This window comes from Pinus tabuliformis, chromosome 5_1, assembly GCF_031772625.1.
Source record: "Pinus tabuliformis cultivar Carrire ecotype Pingquan chromosome 5_1, CPIR1, whole genome shotgun sequence".
NCBI lineage: Eukaryota > Viridiplantae > Streptophyta > Pinopsida > Pinales > Pinaceae > Pinus > Pinus tabuliformis.
The window spans coordinates 853,033,673-853,049,555 of NC_142305.1; positions in this window are offsets into that span (position 1 = coordinate 853,033,673).

Genomic DNA, 15,883 nt, shown 5'->3' on the forward strand with positions numbered 1-15,883 from the left:
AAATCTAATATGTGCTAGATTTACGCATAGCAAGAACACTAGCACACAACAACATTGTAGGGTGAAATACATCTGGTGTGCTAGATTTGCTTCCAAAATAAACAAAAGCATATTTCCAACAACAACATTACATGGAAAAACAAATCTAGAACAACTTCTATCACAAATACAAGCACATTTCCAATAACAACCTCGCAAGGTAAAATAAATTTAATGCATGTTAGCTTTACATGTTGCATAAATACAAGGATACTACCAACAACAACATTGCATGCCAAAATAAATCTGGCACATGCTATATTTCCTTCTAACACAAACACAAGTGCATTTCCAAGGTGAAGGAAATCTAACACGTGTTAGATTTCCTTCTATAATATACAACCAAATTAACAACAACAATATTTCATAGCAAAATAAATCTAACGCAACTTCTAGCACAAACACAAGCACATTTCCAATACATTGCCAAAGTGAAGGTTATCTAACATGTGTTAGGTTTCATTCTATAATATAAAACCAAATTGACAACAAAAATATTTCGCAACAAAATAAATCTAGCATAAATTCTATCACGAACACATGAACATTTCCCATAACATTGGCAAGGTGAAGGAAATCTAACACCTGCTAGATTTCCACCATATAGAGGTCTATAGAAAATAAAGTCGAAGACCCGCATTGCAAGGAAAAAATGAGTTGAGTATTATTTAATCCTTTGAGGAGTCTAAATCTATTTGCCTATATTTTAAATTTTGTTAGCAGTGCTTGTTTAGAAAATTCAATGCAAAATCTAAAGTCCTATACTGTTAAGTGTCGTATTTCACAATTGTTGAAATTCCCTTTGGGTATTGTATAAAATATGCATGGTAAAACATTTTCTCCCTAAAATTTATACTCAGATAATCAATATGGTGGTGGTCATATATGAAGTTGGCCATTTGGTTAGAGGGTACAATATTTTCTATTAAGGAAAATGTCTACCACTTATTGGTATATTGTAAGTGCATTAAAGCTAACCAAACACTTGAATACAACTAAAAACTCTTCAACTAAAATATTTGAAGAGCCAAAGTCAAGGCCTAGTTGAACGAAATGAATATGTAACTCAGGGGATCAAATTACATCATAGTCTCCACACATGACAAGTTTCAATAATCCTAGTAGCATGCATTGGTGGAGTGGATCATTTAGATTGGTAGGTGAGAGAATGATGAGTTTTGCTGATGTAAAATTTCTTAAAGAGTATTCTTCAACCCTTCTACATCCCCTCAACTCTTCTTATACAAAGACCTAAACCATGACAAGTATTTCACCTTAGTTTCCTGTGGAAGAGGAAAGAAAACATGCTTAGCTTGACAAGGTCTTCATGCTTTCCAATTGTATTATGATGTCCTATTTAGATGGAATCATGTTGCAAAAGACTACGTTTTAACCTTACTGATAAGAATAAGTCAAATAATTTCTAATTTTGGGATTTATTCAGTCCATTTTCCTTCTTGTTCACTCCTCTTGTAGTTGTTTTCAAAGCCTGCCCTATAACTTTTTCCATATCATAATCTGCAAGGAAATGTTAACAACATGCATGCCTCCTTTCAATAATAAGTTCACAACCAATTAAATATCCAAATAAAGTGAACATTGTGAATTATTTAAATGGGGAAAGCTCACACGTTATGATATTCTTTGAAAGATCTTAATGACCAAAAATAGAAAGAAAAGAAATGGAATATAATTGGAAAATTCCATAGCTATCATGACACTTTCTCATCTGATGACCAATAAAGTTGACAGGTAGGTTAGCATAATAATTTTCATGCTTTCCTAATTAAGATCTAGTTCAGTGCATCCCCTTTATTTTTTTCATGAGGACATGGTCTCAAACTTCCTTCGTCTCAGAAAACTAGATTTGTTCCATTATCATAACCTTGTCACTTGTATTGGTGATGAAGTTCATGTTTATAGTTTTACATTATTTTCCATGATACTTGTTTGAGATCATTAAAGTTTGATGAACCTATTCAGGGAACTACTTATCATTTAACCTCATATCTTTGAATACACTATAGAAGAATGGTAGGCTTTCTTATATCTATTTGGCATTTCCTTTGGGTTTTTCCATTGGATTTGATGGTGATTATGGAATGGTAAATAAGCTAACACAATTTCCCTTTATTTGTATTTTGCATTGATTATTTTAGATGACTATATGTTTGTTTACATTTGATTGAATGCATGAGCAAATTTTCCATGATCAATACAAAATCCATAATCTTGGAGATTCTCTTCACTTTTGATCTCCCATTTGATGGATTTTTGAAGTATAGGACAAAAGGAAAAGCTTGGATTAAACCTACAACTTGGAGTGTTAGCACCGTCATTGTCTCATTTACTTTTTCCTCTCGAGAATCTTTTCTGACCCCATATGCCACTTTAATTTCGGAGGCATTGATGCCACCTTACAGCCACCATAAAAAACTAATATGAAACTATTTTATTTTACCTACATATCTCAAAATTTCATAAGTCTATCACACTTCAGATATATGCCCTATAGAGTCTAGTAATGTATTTCTCTAGGTGTGTAGACTAGACTTAACGTTGGTTGTATAAATCTACATACTACATCCATGTACCCATTGTGTGGGCTTCCTTCATCATATCTACTCTAGTTCTATGGCATGTGGCTTGGATCATTCCCTTTTCCCCCACTTTGTTCCATCATCATTTTACTCTACACCTGCCATTTGATGGATGTACCATGGACCTATCACCCTCATAGAGGTTGAAACCACCTAATAGGGTCCTTTTTTAACCTCTCTTGTTGATCTTGGTAACACTTGTACATTTTAAAGCCCATATGGAAGGTAATTCCACTATGAAGTGTCCACTTTTTCCCCTTGTTAGTAAGCTTATTTACTTAATTACAGTAATGGATTGTTGTACTGGAAGGTGAGGAGGACACATTGGATCTAATACACAATTGTAGGTGTGTCTCCATCTTTATATTGGTCTCCCTATATAGGATCGAAGCCCTATAGATGGTCATAATGGCACTTGTAGGGTGAGTATTGAGAGTCATGGGCCTCCACCATCGAAAAGTATTGATTTCCCCACTATCAGTTTCTTGAGCACTAGACATTGCTTGTTCATGCCCCAACAATATATATATATAATTCACATGGACTATATTTAACAATCGGACACACATCGACACTCGACACATGGCAGTCAATCCATGGCCTAAATGAGGTTTTTCACATCCAGAGGAACATGGGATGGCTTGTGCCATAGTCATGCCCTCATTAATAGAGCATTGACTTGAACTTGGGCCATTTCGAGACACATGAGACCCATTTAAACCCCACATAGCCCAATAAGCAGTTTGGAGATGTTTTGCAACATTTAGAGGCCATGTCCCTCTTCTTTGTTTATTTTGAGGCCTTCCCCCACACTTTGAGCATAAAAGGCCCCACCACTATCCTTGGAGAGCAATTTGCATGGAAATGATTGGAGAGCACATCACATGGAAATGATTTTCATGGCTAGTAGGAGTCTATTCAACCCCTTGGTTAAGTAATTACATTTGTATCATCATTCCCTTGTTATGTTTCGCTTATGAAGGTATCATTTAGTTCTTGCTAGTGACCTGGGCTTTAGACCTGAAAAGTGGTTCAAAAACTGGGGATATTAGCACAATACTAAGCATAAAAGTACCTGAATGTTAGCATACCATGTTGTGGGAGCGTCCATAGCCTTTTGAATGCATGGATACCCATATCATGGGAGATTCTGGGGGTTAATTGGTCTAAAATCTCAGTGGAACCCAGGGGATGGTTACCTAAGAGGTTGCGATGGTTCCTAGGAGTCCTGTTGTTGATGTGGAATGTCTCTATGATGTGTTCTCATTGATTCCACTTCGTTAAGGTGACTTAGGAGGTTGAATCCCATCATAGTATCCTCTCGTCACATGTTTACCCTAGTTGGTCGGTTACTTGGGTAGATGTGGGAGGAGGGTGTTACAATGTGCATGAAGATCAACATATCCATTAAAAAAACAATTGGCAAAAGAGAATCCCTGACCTCAGCTCCAATATTTCTCCTCTGGTTCCAAGTGATAATCTATATTTTTCCTAAACATGTTAAGCCTTGCTGAAACCTAGAGAGCCAAATCTTATAGAAATGTGGAAACTTCGCTCAAACTGAACAAGGATAATCGCTCATGAAATTTTGCAGGACACCAAGTTTGATGTGAGAGACACTAGTGTATTTATGGGACAACATCACACATGTTCCTAGAAACATGTTAGACCATCCATTTATTAATTTTATTTTAGCAAAATTCCCTCCAAATGAAGCAGAGCAACAAAAATGATTTTGGTAATTATATCCAATAGAAATCATAGCCCAGAATGTGTGGAAATTTAAACAATTCCACATCATATGATTAACCATTACAAGCTTGTGACAGATTAAATGATGTCCAAGTAAAACCATAGTGTTGTAACCAATCCTTGAGTATGAAACTATCACAGAGAATAAACCATCTGAATATGTGTCTAAAAGGGAAGAATGAGACATCTAGATGCCTTGGCATTGTTGGATCCAACCAACTTTAGGATTATTGATATTACACTACATATTTAGATGCTTTTCTATAAAACTAGATCACTGTATTTTAGCATTTGAGTTCCTTGGAGTCATACTCCATAGGTCTCCAATAAGACCATTGTCTATTAAATTGGGTAAGCAATGGAAATTAATATTCAACTTAAACTATCTATTTTCTGGAATTAGTTGACATTATGTAGTAAACAAAGGGTGATTAATAGTTTCAAGCTGATAAGACCAATGGAGCTACTACCAGGATAACCACTCACCTTTCCCATTATCTTACAAAACACTACCATGTGTGAAATCATTTTTTTTCCAAGTGTTTTCTTGTAAAAGGGGAAGGTAATGAATACTTTCTCTTCGAAGAATAACTTTGTTTTAGGAAAATGGGGTGGAAAACATGAAGGTCCATCTCCTTACCAAGAAAGTAAGGCTAACTAGGCTTCATTGGTATCCATCCCCGGGGAACTATATGACTAGTAAATTTTTTTGCTTTCACTATGAATGGTAATGAACCTTGAAAGACAGACATCTTATTATCTTTAGAATGTTAACAGTTACACATCCATGCCATCTCTCGTTCTTCCAACTTCTATGACATAATCAATATAGTTGAAGCCTTTGAGATATCTGGACCCAATATTCTTAGAAGAATGTGGGAGGCTTAGAAGTTGGTGTCCAAGCAATTACTCACCTTTATCAAACGTTGACCAACTAGTTTTCCTATTCTAGATTACTCTCAAGATCTACTTATATGCCATAAACAAAAGAAGGTATTGTAAAGACAATCCCTCCTTGTTTCTAAAGGAAAATAATCTCTGTGAAATGACCAAACATAATTTTTTATTATTTTTATAACAGTTGCTTTGAAAACATTTCTAGAGAACTCATAGTCCATTACAACAATGGAAAATGACACACGGCATTGATTCTCAAGCATTTCTTATCTTTTAGAATGACCTTGGTCCTATGAAAGGTAAGTCTTCCAATGCAAAATTTCCTTGCACAACTAGAGGGTTAATCCAACTACATTCCATCATGATGGTTCCATCACATTAGAGGTGTATCTAGGCCTTTATAATGATGATAAGCTCCTACAGATTTAGTTTCAATAGATTATGAGAAACTGTTGTTTTTTGTAGTTCGCTTTTTCATAGGAGCAAGAGTTTCACGGCTCACAGGGCAGAAATGCTTACGTAGATTTCTCCTCAAAGTTGGTTTTTTTTCATAGGGAAACAAATGTAACTATGAATTAACTCATGATCTGTGTTTCTCTAAATTTAGATATTTAAAATTTATCCATATTCTACTTTCCAAAACCACATGCTTCATCTTTGTTGCCATGTCAAAATTGAATCACATCAACATCATGTTATCGCTGGAACTGGATCACATAGATCATTCAATAAGACAAAAATACTATGAAATGAGACACTAAAAATTTTATTACAAAGATAGAGGAAAATAAAAATGATTTGGAAGCACGTTAACATATAATAGAGATTTTAACACTAAACATTCCAATTCTTATGGCTTTTTATTTTTCCAATAACCTTTCATTTCCTATAATCTCTCTCTCACCATATATGTAGCCAAGATTTTCCTCTTATTCACTTTCCATTTTATATACCCTCTAATTACACCACACATAATTTTTTCATGTACACTAATTTAAAAATTTCACCATTACTTTAATGACCTAACATTTTAACAAAAAAATAAAGGCAAGCCTTTCAGGACCTTTTTGGTAATAGCTCACATCAAATAATAAGATCCAAAAATGGATTTTCCTGGTTGGGGTCAACCTCTTATAGATATGTAACATGTACTAAAGTGGCACTACAGTATTTTCATAATGCATGACACAAATTCATGTCATTAAGGATGGTGTGACCCACCATAATCCTTATGCATTAGATAGGGAATCATTTGGCAGGGAAACTAAAGTGGAAGGGTGAATAAGACATAGGAGTAATTTGGTGAGATCTAACCAATTTTGGGAAGAAAAGGGTCACCATAACAAATCTGCAAAATTGTGGTATCATTAAAAGAGATTATTTAATCATTAATGTTTGTGCACAAAGATATCAACAAAACAATGATCCTCAGTAACCCTTAGTGACAAACACAGAGCATCAAGACAAGATGTGATAAAATAGTTTGTAGCTGTAGCTAATACATGTAAAAATTAAGTTAATGGATTTATTGGAAGTTCTCTAAATCCAATCCTATTGGAGCAATCTTGCTACAAGAATACAAATACACATAAGAAGAATTATAATATATTTTCTAAAGATTGTTAACCAAAACCCTAGTTGGTTATTAGAGCATGATAAAATTTATTTCCTATAATATCTTAACTTTTATATATAGACTCCTGTGTATGCAAGTTCAACCTTTTAGGATATGAAGCACCCATCAAAGTTACTTTGCATATCATTGATCACATAAAATAGTTTGTAAAAAATTGAACTAATACATGAATACAGAATGAGAAACAAAATTTGCATGGCATGTTGGCAGAATATCGAATTTAACAACAATTATTATCCATAGCACTAGTAACGTAAATTGTTGGGACAAGAGACAATTATCCTTTTATATAATAAGCCTTTATAATTCCTTCAAATCCACTCCAAGGTGCACCAAAGACATCATTTCAACTAGATTTCCTTCTTGCAACAACTGACAGTGGTCATCAAATACAAGAAGGGTACACACAACTGTAATTGAATCTTGATTTTCCTCAATATTTCCTTTCCCTTGAATGTCAGTTTAATAAACTAAATCATTTTGCTAATCAATAATAAAATTGATGAAGGTATATCCAATTTGTTAAGGGAGATATTCAATCACCCAAATAAAAATCCCCAATAGGGTATCTTACATATAAACTACGTGAAAGTTTGCAAAAAATAGGCTACTATGCAAGAAACGTTTTGTACACAACTCTTGATAACTTCAAATTTGAGCATAGAAAGAAGCCTATGTACAAGAACATCATAAACCAAGGAGATGCAATAACTATAATCCCCAACTCGAGAGAATGTGCAAATGTGCAACAACAACTCATTATAAAGGAATAATCCATATACAAATGATAGCTGCAAAACATTGAGAATAATCCATATACCCATCTCAAGGTGTTGTAATGGAAAGATCTAGATTGAAGATAACCTTTATACTCCTTTGAAATCTTCCAACATTTCAGAGTCCAACATAGCCTCAACAAATATACAATTATGAGGGTTTCAAATGCATATTCTTGTACTTTGATTTGCTGTAGATGATTATATCATACACAACCATACAAATGAAAATTGTTTTCCATTGAGAAGAATCTATATACCCCTCTCAAGGTCCTGCAAGGTAAGGACATGGATTGAAAAGAATATATATATTATTCTCAAATATCACTAGTTCTCCAAGTGACAACCGACCCTCAACAACTATATAGTTGCCAAACATTGAAACCCATATTCCTATACCGTAGTTTTCTTCATATGATTAGATAATAAAGAACTATACAAACATATGTGTCCTACTAATAATATATATATATATATATATATATATATATATATATATATATATATACCCATATCAAGGTCTTGCAATTCAAGGGCATCTATTGAGAAGAATCTATATACTCCAAACAAAATATTCCATGTTCTTAGAGATGCAGTTGATCCTAAACAACTATACACTTCTGAGGTGTTTAAACTTGTATTCTTGTAACTATTTTTTTCTTCAGATGATTAGATAATTAGAGCCCAAACCAATTCAAAAAACATCTGGATTCCAATAAGAAGACTCTATATCCCCCTCTCCAAGTCTTTCAAGGAAAGGACATACATTTAAAAGAGCTTATATACTCTCAAAATCTTCCAAGATCACTTAATCATAATTGAGCCTCAACAAGTATACAGTTACGAGGCAGACTAAACCATATTTCTATACTCTATTTTCCTTTAGATGATTACGTCGTAAAAAACTATACCCACAAATCTGCATTAGATTGATAAGAATCTATATACCCCTATTAAAGTCTTACAAAGAAAGGACATGCATTGAGAAGAATCCCTATACTCTTCTCCTAATGTTCTGATATTTTAGTCACAAACTGGGCCACAACAACACTATACCTGTGACTCGTGAGGCATTGAAGCCCATATTCTTCTACTTTTATTTTCTTTAGATGATTAGATAATAAAGAATTTTACAAATGATATCTGCATTACACAAAGAAGAATTTACATACCCCTCTCAAAGTCTTGTACGGCAAGATGTAGATTGAGAAAATGTGTACTACTCTCAAAACCATCTGAGTCTTAGAGTTTCAACTTAGCATCAAGAGCTATGTAGTTGAAGGCATTGATAAAACACATGTTATTGTACTCTATTTTTTATGCATATAATGAAATAACTAGACAAGACCCATCTAAACCTTGGTCTCATATGCAGCTTGAGGTTCACATGGTTGAGGTTTCATATTTCAAGTTCCAATATCTGATATCCATTTATATGTGCTAAAGATACGCATCCCTCATATTCGTAACCTCTAGGTGCATAATGTACTTAGGTTTGAATAGGTTTCGGCTCATGCTCATATTAAATGTACTAGTCAACCCTATGGATTCAATGTAGTGTTACATGAACACCACCGCTATCATTCCCACCCAAGCTATACAATGTACCTTACTACTCTTGTGTACTTAGATAAATTCTACTCTAAAAACACAAAAACTATGATGATATTGAATCCTAGTACTCTATAAGAAATTAGGTTATATTTCTTCCTACAACTGTAATTCACCATGATTACATCAAACTCCAAATTGAGTCATTAATCGTAATGCAATATCATTCAGAATAGGTTGAATTAAGTGAATCCCAACTTAATATACATATTACCAACCATTCCATCAAATCAGTTGGCATACTCCTCTCATCACAACCGAGCCTTGACAACTATACAATTATGAGGCATTGAAATCCACAGTCTTGCACTATTTTTTTAGATAATTATGTAATTAAATATTATATTCTCTGCAAAATAAAGTACTGGCTAAACCGATTGGATCCTAATACTTTGCATACCCTACTCATCACAACATCCTTGAAAATTATGCAATTTTAAGGGATTGAAATCCACAGACTTGTTCTATTTTTCCATATAATTATGTAATTAAATATTATATTCTCTGCAAACTCAACAACTGACTAAACTGATTAGATCCAGATATTCTACAAGAAAGTAAAGTATCTTTCTCCTTGTGACTGTAATCACCTAGATTACATTATACTCCAACCCATGTTATGAGACATTTTCAGTCAGAACCAACCCAACTTTGTATCACTAACACATTCAACACCTTTCATAACTAAGAAGAGTCGACCTTTTAGTCCCGCCCAAGAAATGAGCAGTGCACCCTTATCTAACAAAGAGTTGGTCTCCTAATATAAGTCACATTGTTCGGGTTCAATTTCGATTTTGGTAATGATTAAGTTCAGTTCAAGTTCGCATTTTTTGATGAGGCTAGGATCAGGTTTGCCATTAGGCTTGTTTTTATACATTTTCTATATATATATATATACATATATTAAGTTTAAAATGAAATATAGGATAAAATAGTAAGATATCAACATCAATAATCATAAAAATATCTATCAACGAACATTGAAATTGCAAGGATAGATTACAAGATTGAGTTGTGAAATGAGGTTATGCGTTTTGGTCTATGGACTTGGTCAATGGCTATGAGGTTCGATGAGGTTCGCGAAACATCGAAATATTTTTAAGGTTCACCAAAACTTTGAACCTCAAGGTTGAAGTTTGATGAACCTTGTGACATAGCTCCTAAGGCTATAGACTACAAGATTGAGTTGTGACATGAGGTTATGCGTTTTTGTCTATGGACTTGGTCAATGGCTATGCGGTTCGATGAGGTTCGCGGAACATCGAAATATTTTTAAGGTTTGCCAAAACTTCGAACCTCAAGGTTGATGTTTGATGAACCTTGTGACATAGCTCCTAAGGCTAATCCTTCAATAACAAGGTTTGAAAATTTTGTAACACATCTTGCAATGGCTTCATTTAGGTTGGTCCTGGGTCAATCTTAGAGTAGGTAAGGTTTTGCACCTTATCTAGTCACTCACCATACTAGTTTGATCCATCCTGGTTCCACCATAAAGGAGCCAGGTAAGGGCTTGAAAGGACGTCATACTAGGATAACCCCTTGCAAAACTTGGTTAATACTTTTAAGAACCAACTTGGTTAACCATTGTTGGCATGTAAAAAGTACCATTATATATAAAACTAATTGATGGAATTCCAACTTCAATTTCAAACCATGTGCACTTGTTAGTGCTTACTAGATACTGTTGTTATTTTCACCTACAGATTCTTAGCAATAAACGAGTATTAAATTGAATAAAGAGAAGGGAGCTCTAAATATATTGGGATAGAAAGCTAAAGAGTCTTGATTATGGTGAAACATTGCATGGTTAAGTGTGATTTGAGCCAAGAAGCCTTAAAATGGTGATGTGACATTCCCGTGAAGTCCTCTTTACTAGGTATACTTCTCATAGGTGGAAATTGATCCCATGTGATTTCATTTCACTGTATTTAATGCCACCTGTTCATCATCTCACGTAATGCAATGAGCATATGAGTGATTGATTGTTATGACCAATGTTGATGTGAGATGATTCACATTGAATAGATTTATATTCTAGACAACTCACTTTACTCAATGAGTGGATGAAAAATTGTTCATTATAATTCATACTCATGGGAGGTGGGTCATGCGGAATGACTTAATACTCTTGCAAGCTCATTTTGACCTGATACAATGAATATATGAGAAATTGGTCCTTATGATTAATGTTGATTCAAGATTATAGTGCATCAGAAATTGAACATTATGACTAATGAACATGGGAGATGAGTCCTACTAAAAGACTTAACATTCTAACCAGTTCCCTTGATGCAAAGAATGTGAAATTTGTCATTATGACTAATTCTTATGGGAGATGGATTTAGACACAATTCCCCCGATACAATGACTACATTACAAATTGCTCATTATGACTAATGACTAAGGGTCATGTGAGATGGGTCATGTTGAATAACATCAAAATCTATCCATTTCACCTAATTTAGTTGGTGTATGAAACATTTTGTTGAAAAATGGCGGCTAAGGGATGAATTTCCTTGAGCAAAATTTCATTTATGACTATTCTAGAGTGACTTTCTAAATATAGAAAGTCACATCTATCATTGCAAAAATGACTTTCCAAAATTAGTAACTCACCTTCCTTCAATTGGTAATCATGTATACATGATGGAAAATCACTTAACTTATCGTTAATGAATATAAATTTTTAAATTTTTAAATTTAATCATCAATGTTATTATTATTATTACACTTATGATACTATAATATTATCTAAAAAGGAATTACTTGTCATCTCTCCTACTTGGCTATCAATCATGACACTTCACATATTTCTCCTTGATGGAAAATCAAACTCACTCATTCAATGATACAATTAATCTCTCTCTCCCTCTTAAATGATTCATTCCTCTCTCTCTTTAATGCTCTTACACATTGTTACCACTCAATCTAACAAGGGAACTACGGGGGTTTCCTAAAGGGTCAAATGCTAGATCAAGGGAAATAAATGGAGATTCAACCCACTATCACCTCATCTAAGGCTCCCTACTATTTACTGATTTTGACCGATGAGAGGAGACCCTATCCATACAGAGTTACAAATGAAGGATAAATCAACAAATGGATATACAATGACCCAAAAAATACCTTCCTAGAAGATAGTCAAGAATGGAACTTCCTTGCTTTCTAAGCAAGGTACAATATATTCTAAGAGAAGGATGGGAGGATTTTAGTGTTAGGTTTAGGGACTATGACTTGCAAAAGAGTTTCCCAATCCCTAAAATTATTATTGGAAATGGTATCCAGGATGGTTCTTGAAGAATTGTCTTTCCAAAATAATGGGACGACACAGGACCAAGTGGACCCAACCTAGGTTCGAAGGCAAGAATTTAGCAACCAATGACATTCCTAACCAATACAAGAAGGGGGAAAGGATAAAAGGAATGATTTTCACTTAGTATAATGTTTGTAAAGTATAATGCTTCTGTTATTATAAGATTTTGATTTGACAACTTCATGATTCTATAGATTTGGTTGTACTTTCTATCTACGTTGTGTAGGTACATCATCTTCAAGATGGTGCAAATGTCCGTAAGAGAAGATATGTTAACCATGATGAGAAGGATCAAAGTCATGAAAAGTTGTCCAATATCAAAAGAAGAAGATGATCTCGCTAGGTTAAGGAGGAGCCTCGAAAAGAGAAAACTTGCTAGTTGAGATAACATAGTTATGACTGGAGAATGCATTTTAAAGGGTATGTTGTTGCATGTGAAGTAGTAAATAAAAGTGTATGATTGAGGAATATTTTGTCAAAGATTCATAGTCCTACTCAGATAAGTTGAGAAGAATCATTGAGCTGTCTGCTTTGTATTTGGTTATGTACTTTTGAAAGTGTACTACTAATTGGGGTTGTGTTTGTATAGGTAAAAATATCTCAAAGGTTTGATAAGAATGTTGTTTTCAATCAGTTTGATCACGAGAGGTTTGGTGTTAAGGCTTTTTGAGTCAAGCGTTGTCTAGGAGGAAATATGCCTCACACTTTGTGCTGATGTCCCGAAGTAAGAAATGTGGTGTTGGTCATTGAGCTCTGACACACCCTGGGATCCTTGGGTTGATGGTTAGTAAGTAAGCTTAATGGTACCTAGAGAGGCTGAAATATTGATTCCATATTAGTCCCACTCAGATAGATTGGCATGGTCAGGAATCTAGTCCATGGAATTACGATGCCTAAATTATTGAGAGACATTGTGAGTTTAGATTTCTAAAATGACACAATTAAAATAAATAATGTAAACGATTGATTCATATTACTGTAGTACTTGTTAGGTAGTAATATTTTTGTTCCTAGACTAAATTATTCATTTATGTTAGTCATTTTTAGTTGTATTACTCACTAGTTAGTCATGTATTTTAAACATAGACTAAATTGGTCATTTATGTTAGTCATTTTTAGTTGGTTCAGTTAAGATTTCTTATTTTTAGTAGTACTTCACTTAGAAACGTTGCGATGACTAATATTTTTAGTCACCTAGTCACAATTTCTCATTTTATACTAGTGTCATTACACTAGTACAAAATGGCTAATTAGTTACAAAAGCAATGACTAAAATTTGCATATAAACAACCATTTTTCAGTCGGTGACTAGTAGTAGCTGATTTACAGTATCTTATAACACGACTCACTTTTAGTCATTTTTAGCTTAGTCATTAATTTGTTGTCTCAATTTTATCGTCCAGTAGTATATTTAAATACATTTGATCATTAACTGAGTCATTCATTTAGTCATTGATCTAGTCATTAATTTCCACAATTAATGACCAAATATACAACAAAATGTATTACTATACGATCATCCGAGAAAACCAATTAAGGACCAAAGAAATATGACAAAAATGTTGGTTGTGTTATAAGATACTGTAAATTAGCTATTAATAGTCATATATATGCAAATTTTAGTCAGTGTTTGAAACCAATTATTGACCAAAGAAATATGACTAAATTTTTGTTGTGTTATGAGATACTGAAAATTAGCTACTAATAGTCATATATATGCAAAATTTAGTTGTCATTTGTAATAAAAAAATAATCATTTGGAGAAGTCATTTATAATTTTTTGGTAGTTTCATATTCATTACATAAATGACTAATTTATTATTTTATATTCATGTCATTTATTTTGATCAATAATCATTATAAATGAATAATTTAGTCATATATTCATTTTATTTGTGTTCATTATTAATCAATATAAGATACTAATTTAGTTGTTTTAGATTGCTTTTATGTGTTCATTATTAATTAACATAAATTAATTAGTATAATTTTGTGACTAAATTAAAAAAATGTCATACAATGTGCGCTGGTTCATCTCATATGAAAATGAAATGTTACATATGTTAATTAAAATACTAAACAATATCAAGTGCAACTATAAATAATTTCAACCACATAAATTATATTATATGAAATGTCAACTATTACAATGTGAGTTTCCAACTTAACATTGATTGGACCACAATTTAAACATGAAATGTTGTTTCATCACTACAAAACATTATCATTGTGTTTCCAAGCAATTGCAGGTGAATTCATCAACTTTGAAGACTTGAACACCAATCTCTATGTGTGTGTCTTATGTCGAATATTGGATTTAAGCGTATCACTAGATTGGTTCTCTTCTCTCTCTTTTTTCATTTTTCACTCGAGTGTTAGTGTTCTTCTCTTTCTTCAAATCTTGTTGCTTTCCATCAATAATAAGTTCCTTTTCTGAAAAAGAAGATACAATGTAGAGTGTAAGACATGAAATATGATGAACACTACAATATTAAGTAAAGAAGACTATAAAGGAATTATGTGACATATACCTCAACATCAACAATGTTAAACCCATTCTTCCCAATAAAAGCAAGAAACTCGAACAAGTTTTCTTCAGTTGAGTGATAGTGGTAAATATGTGGCCAGATGACCTATATAAACAAATAAATGTCACCATAGAAAAGAACACCTTAGAAAGTTAGTATTAAACCTTCAAGGAAAGCTTAGGCACAATCAGGCCAACTAAGTTACATGCTAGAAAGCTCAAGCTGTAAATAGCTTGTGAAAATAAATAATTTGAGGTCTGATGTCTAATCCTTGTCATTTTATTCACAACAATATTTTTATATCTAATGCATGAACTTGGTGAACTATATAAACAACATGTGTTCAAATAACAACATGAAAGTAAATTTTTTTAATAGTTATCAAAATCTTTCAACAAAACATAGTTAAAATGATTTCAATCAATATCGTGTAATAATAATGTCAACTTCAAGCTTTGGTTTCTTTTTAAATAGACATGATAACAAGAATTTTAAATTTCATAGTTAAAATACCAAGAAAAATAAAAATAAACATTCAAAATACAATCAAACAATAAAGACAAAATATCACGGAATGGACATTGCAATTATAAAAAAATTGTTTACCTGTCCAGCAATGTCTTATGAGGCATTCCTAAAACATTTGTTTGCCCAAAATAGCCATGAGGTGAAATAATTACAACATTAAAAACCATAGGAATACCTATTAGAAACATTTCCAAATTCGATGG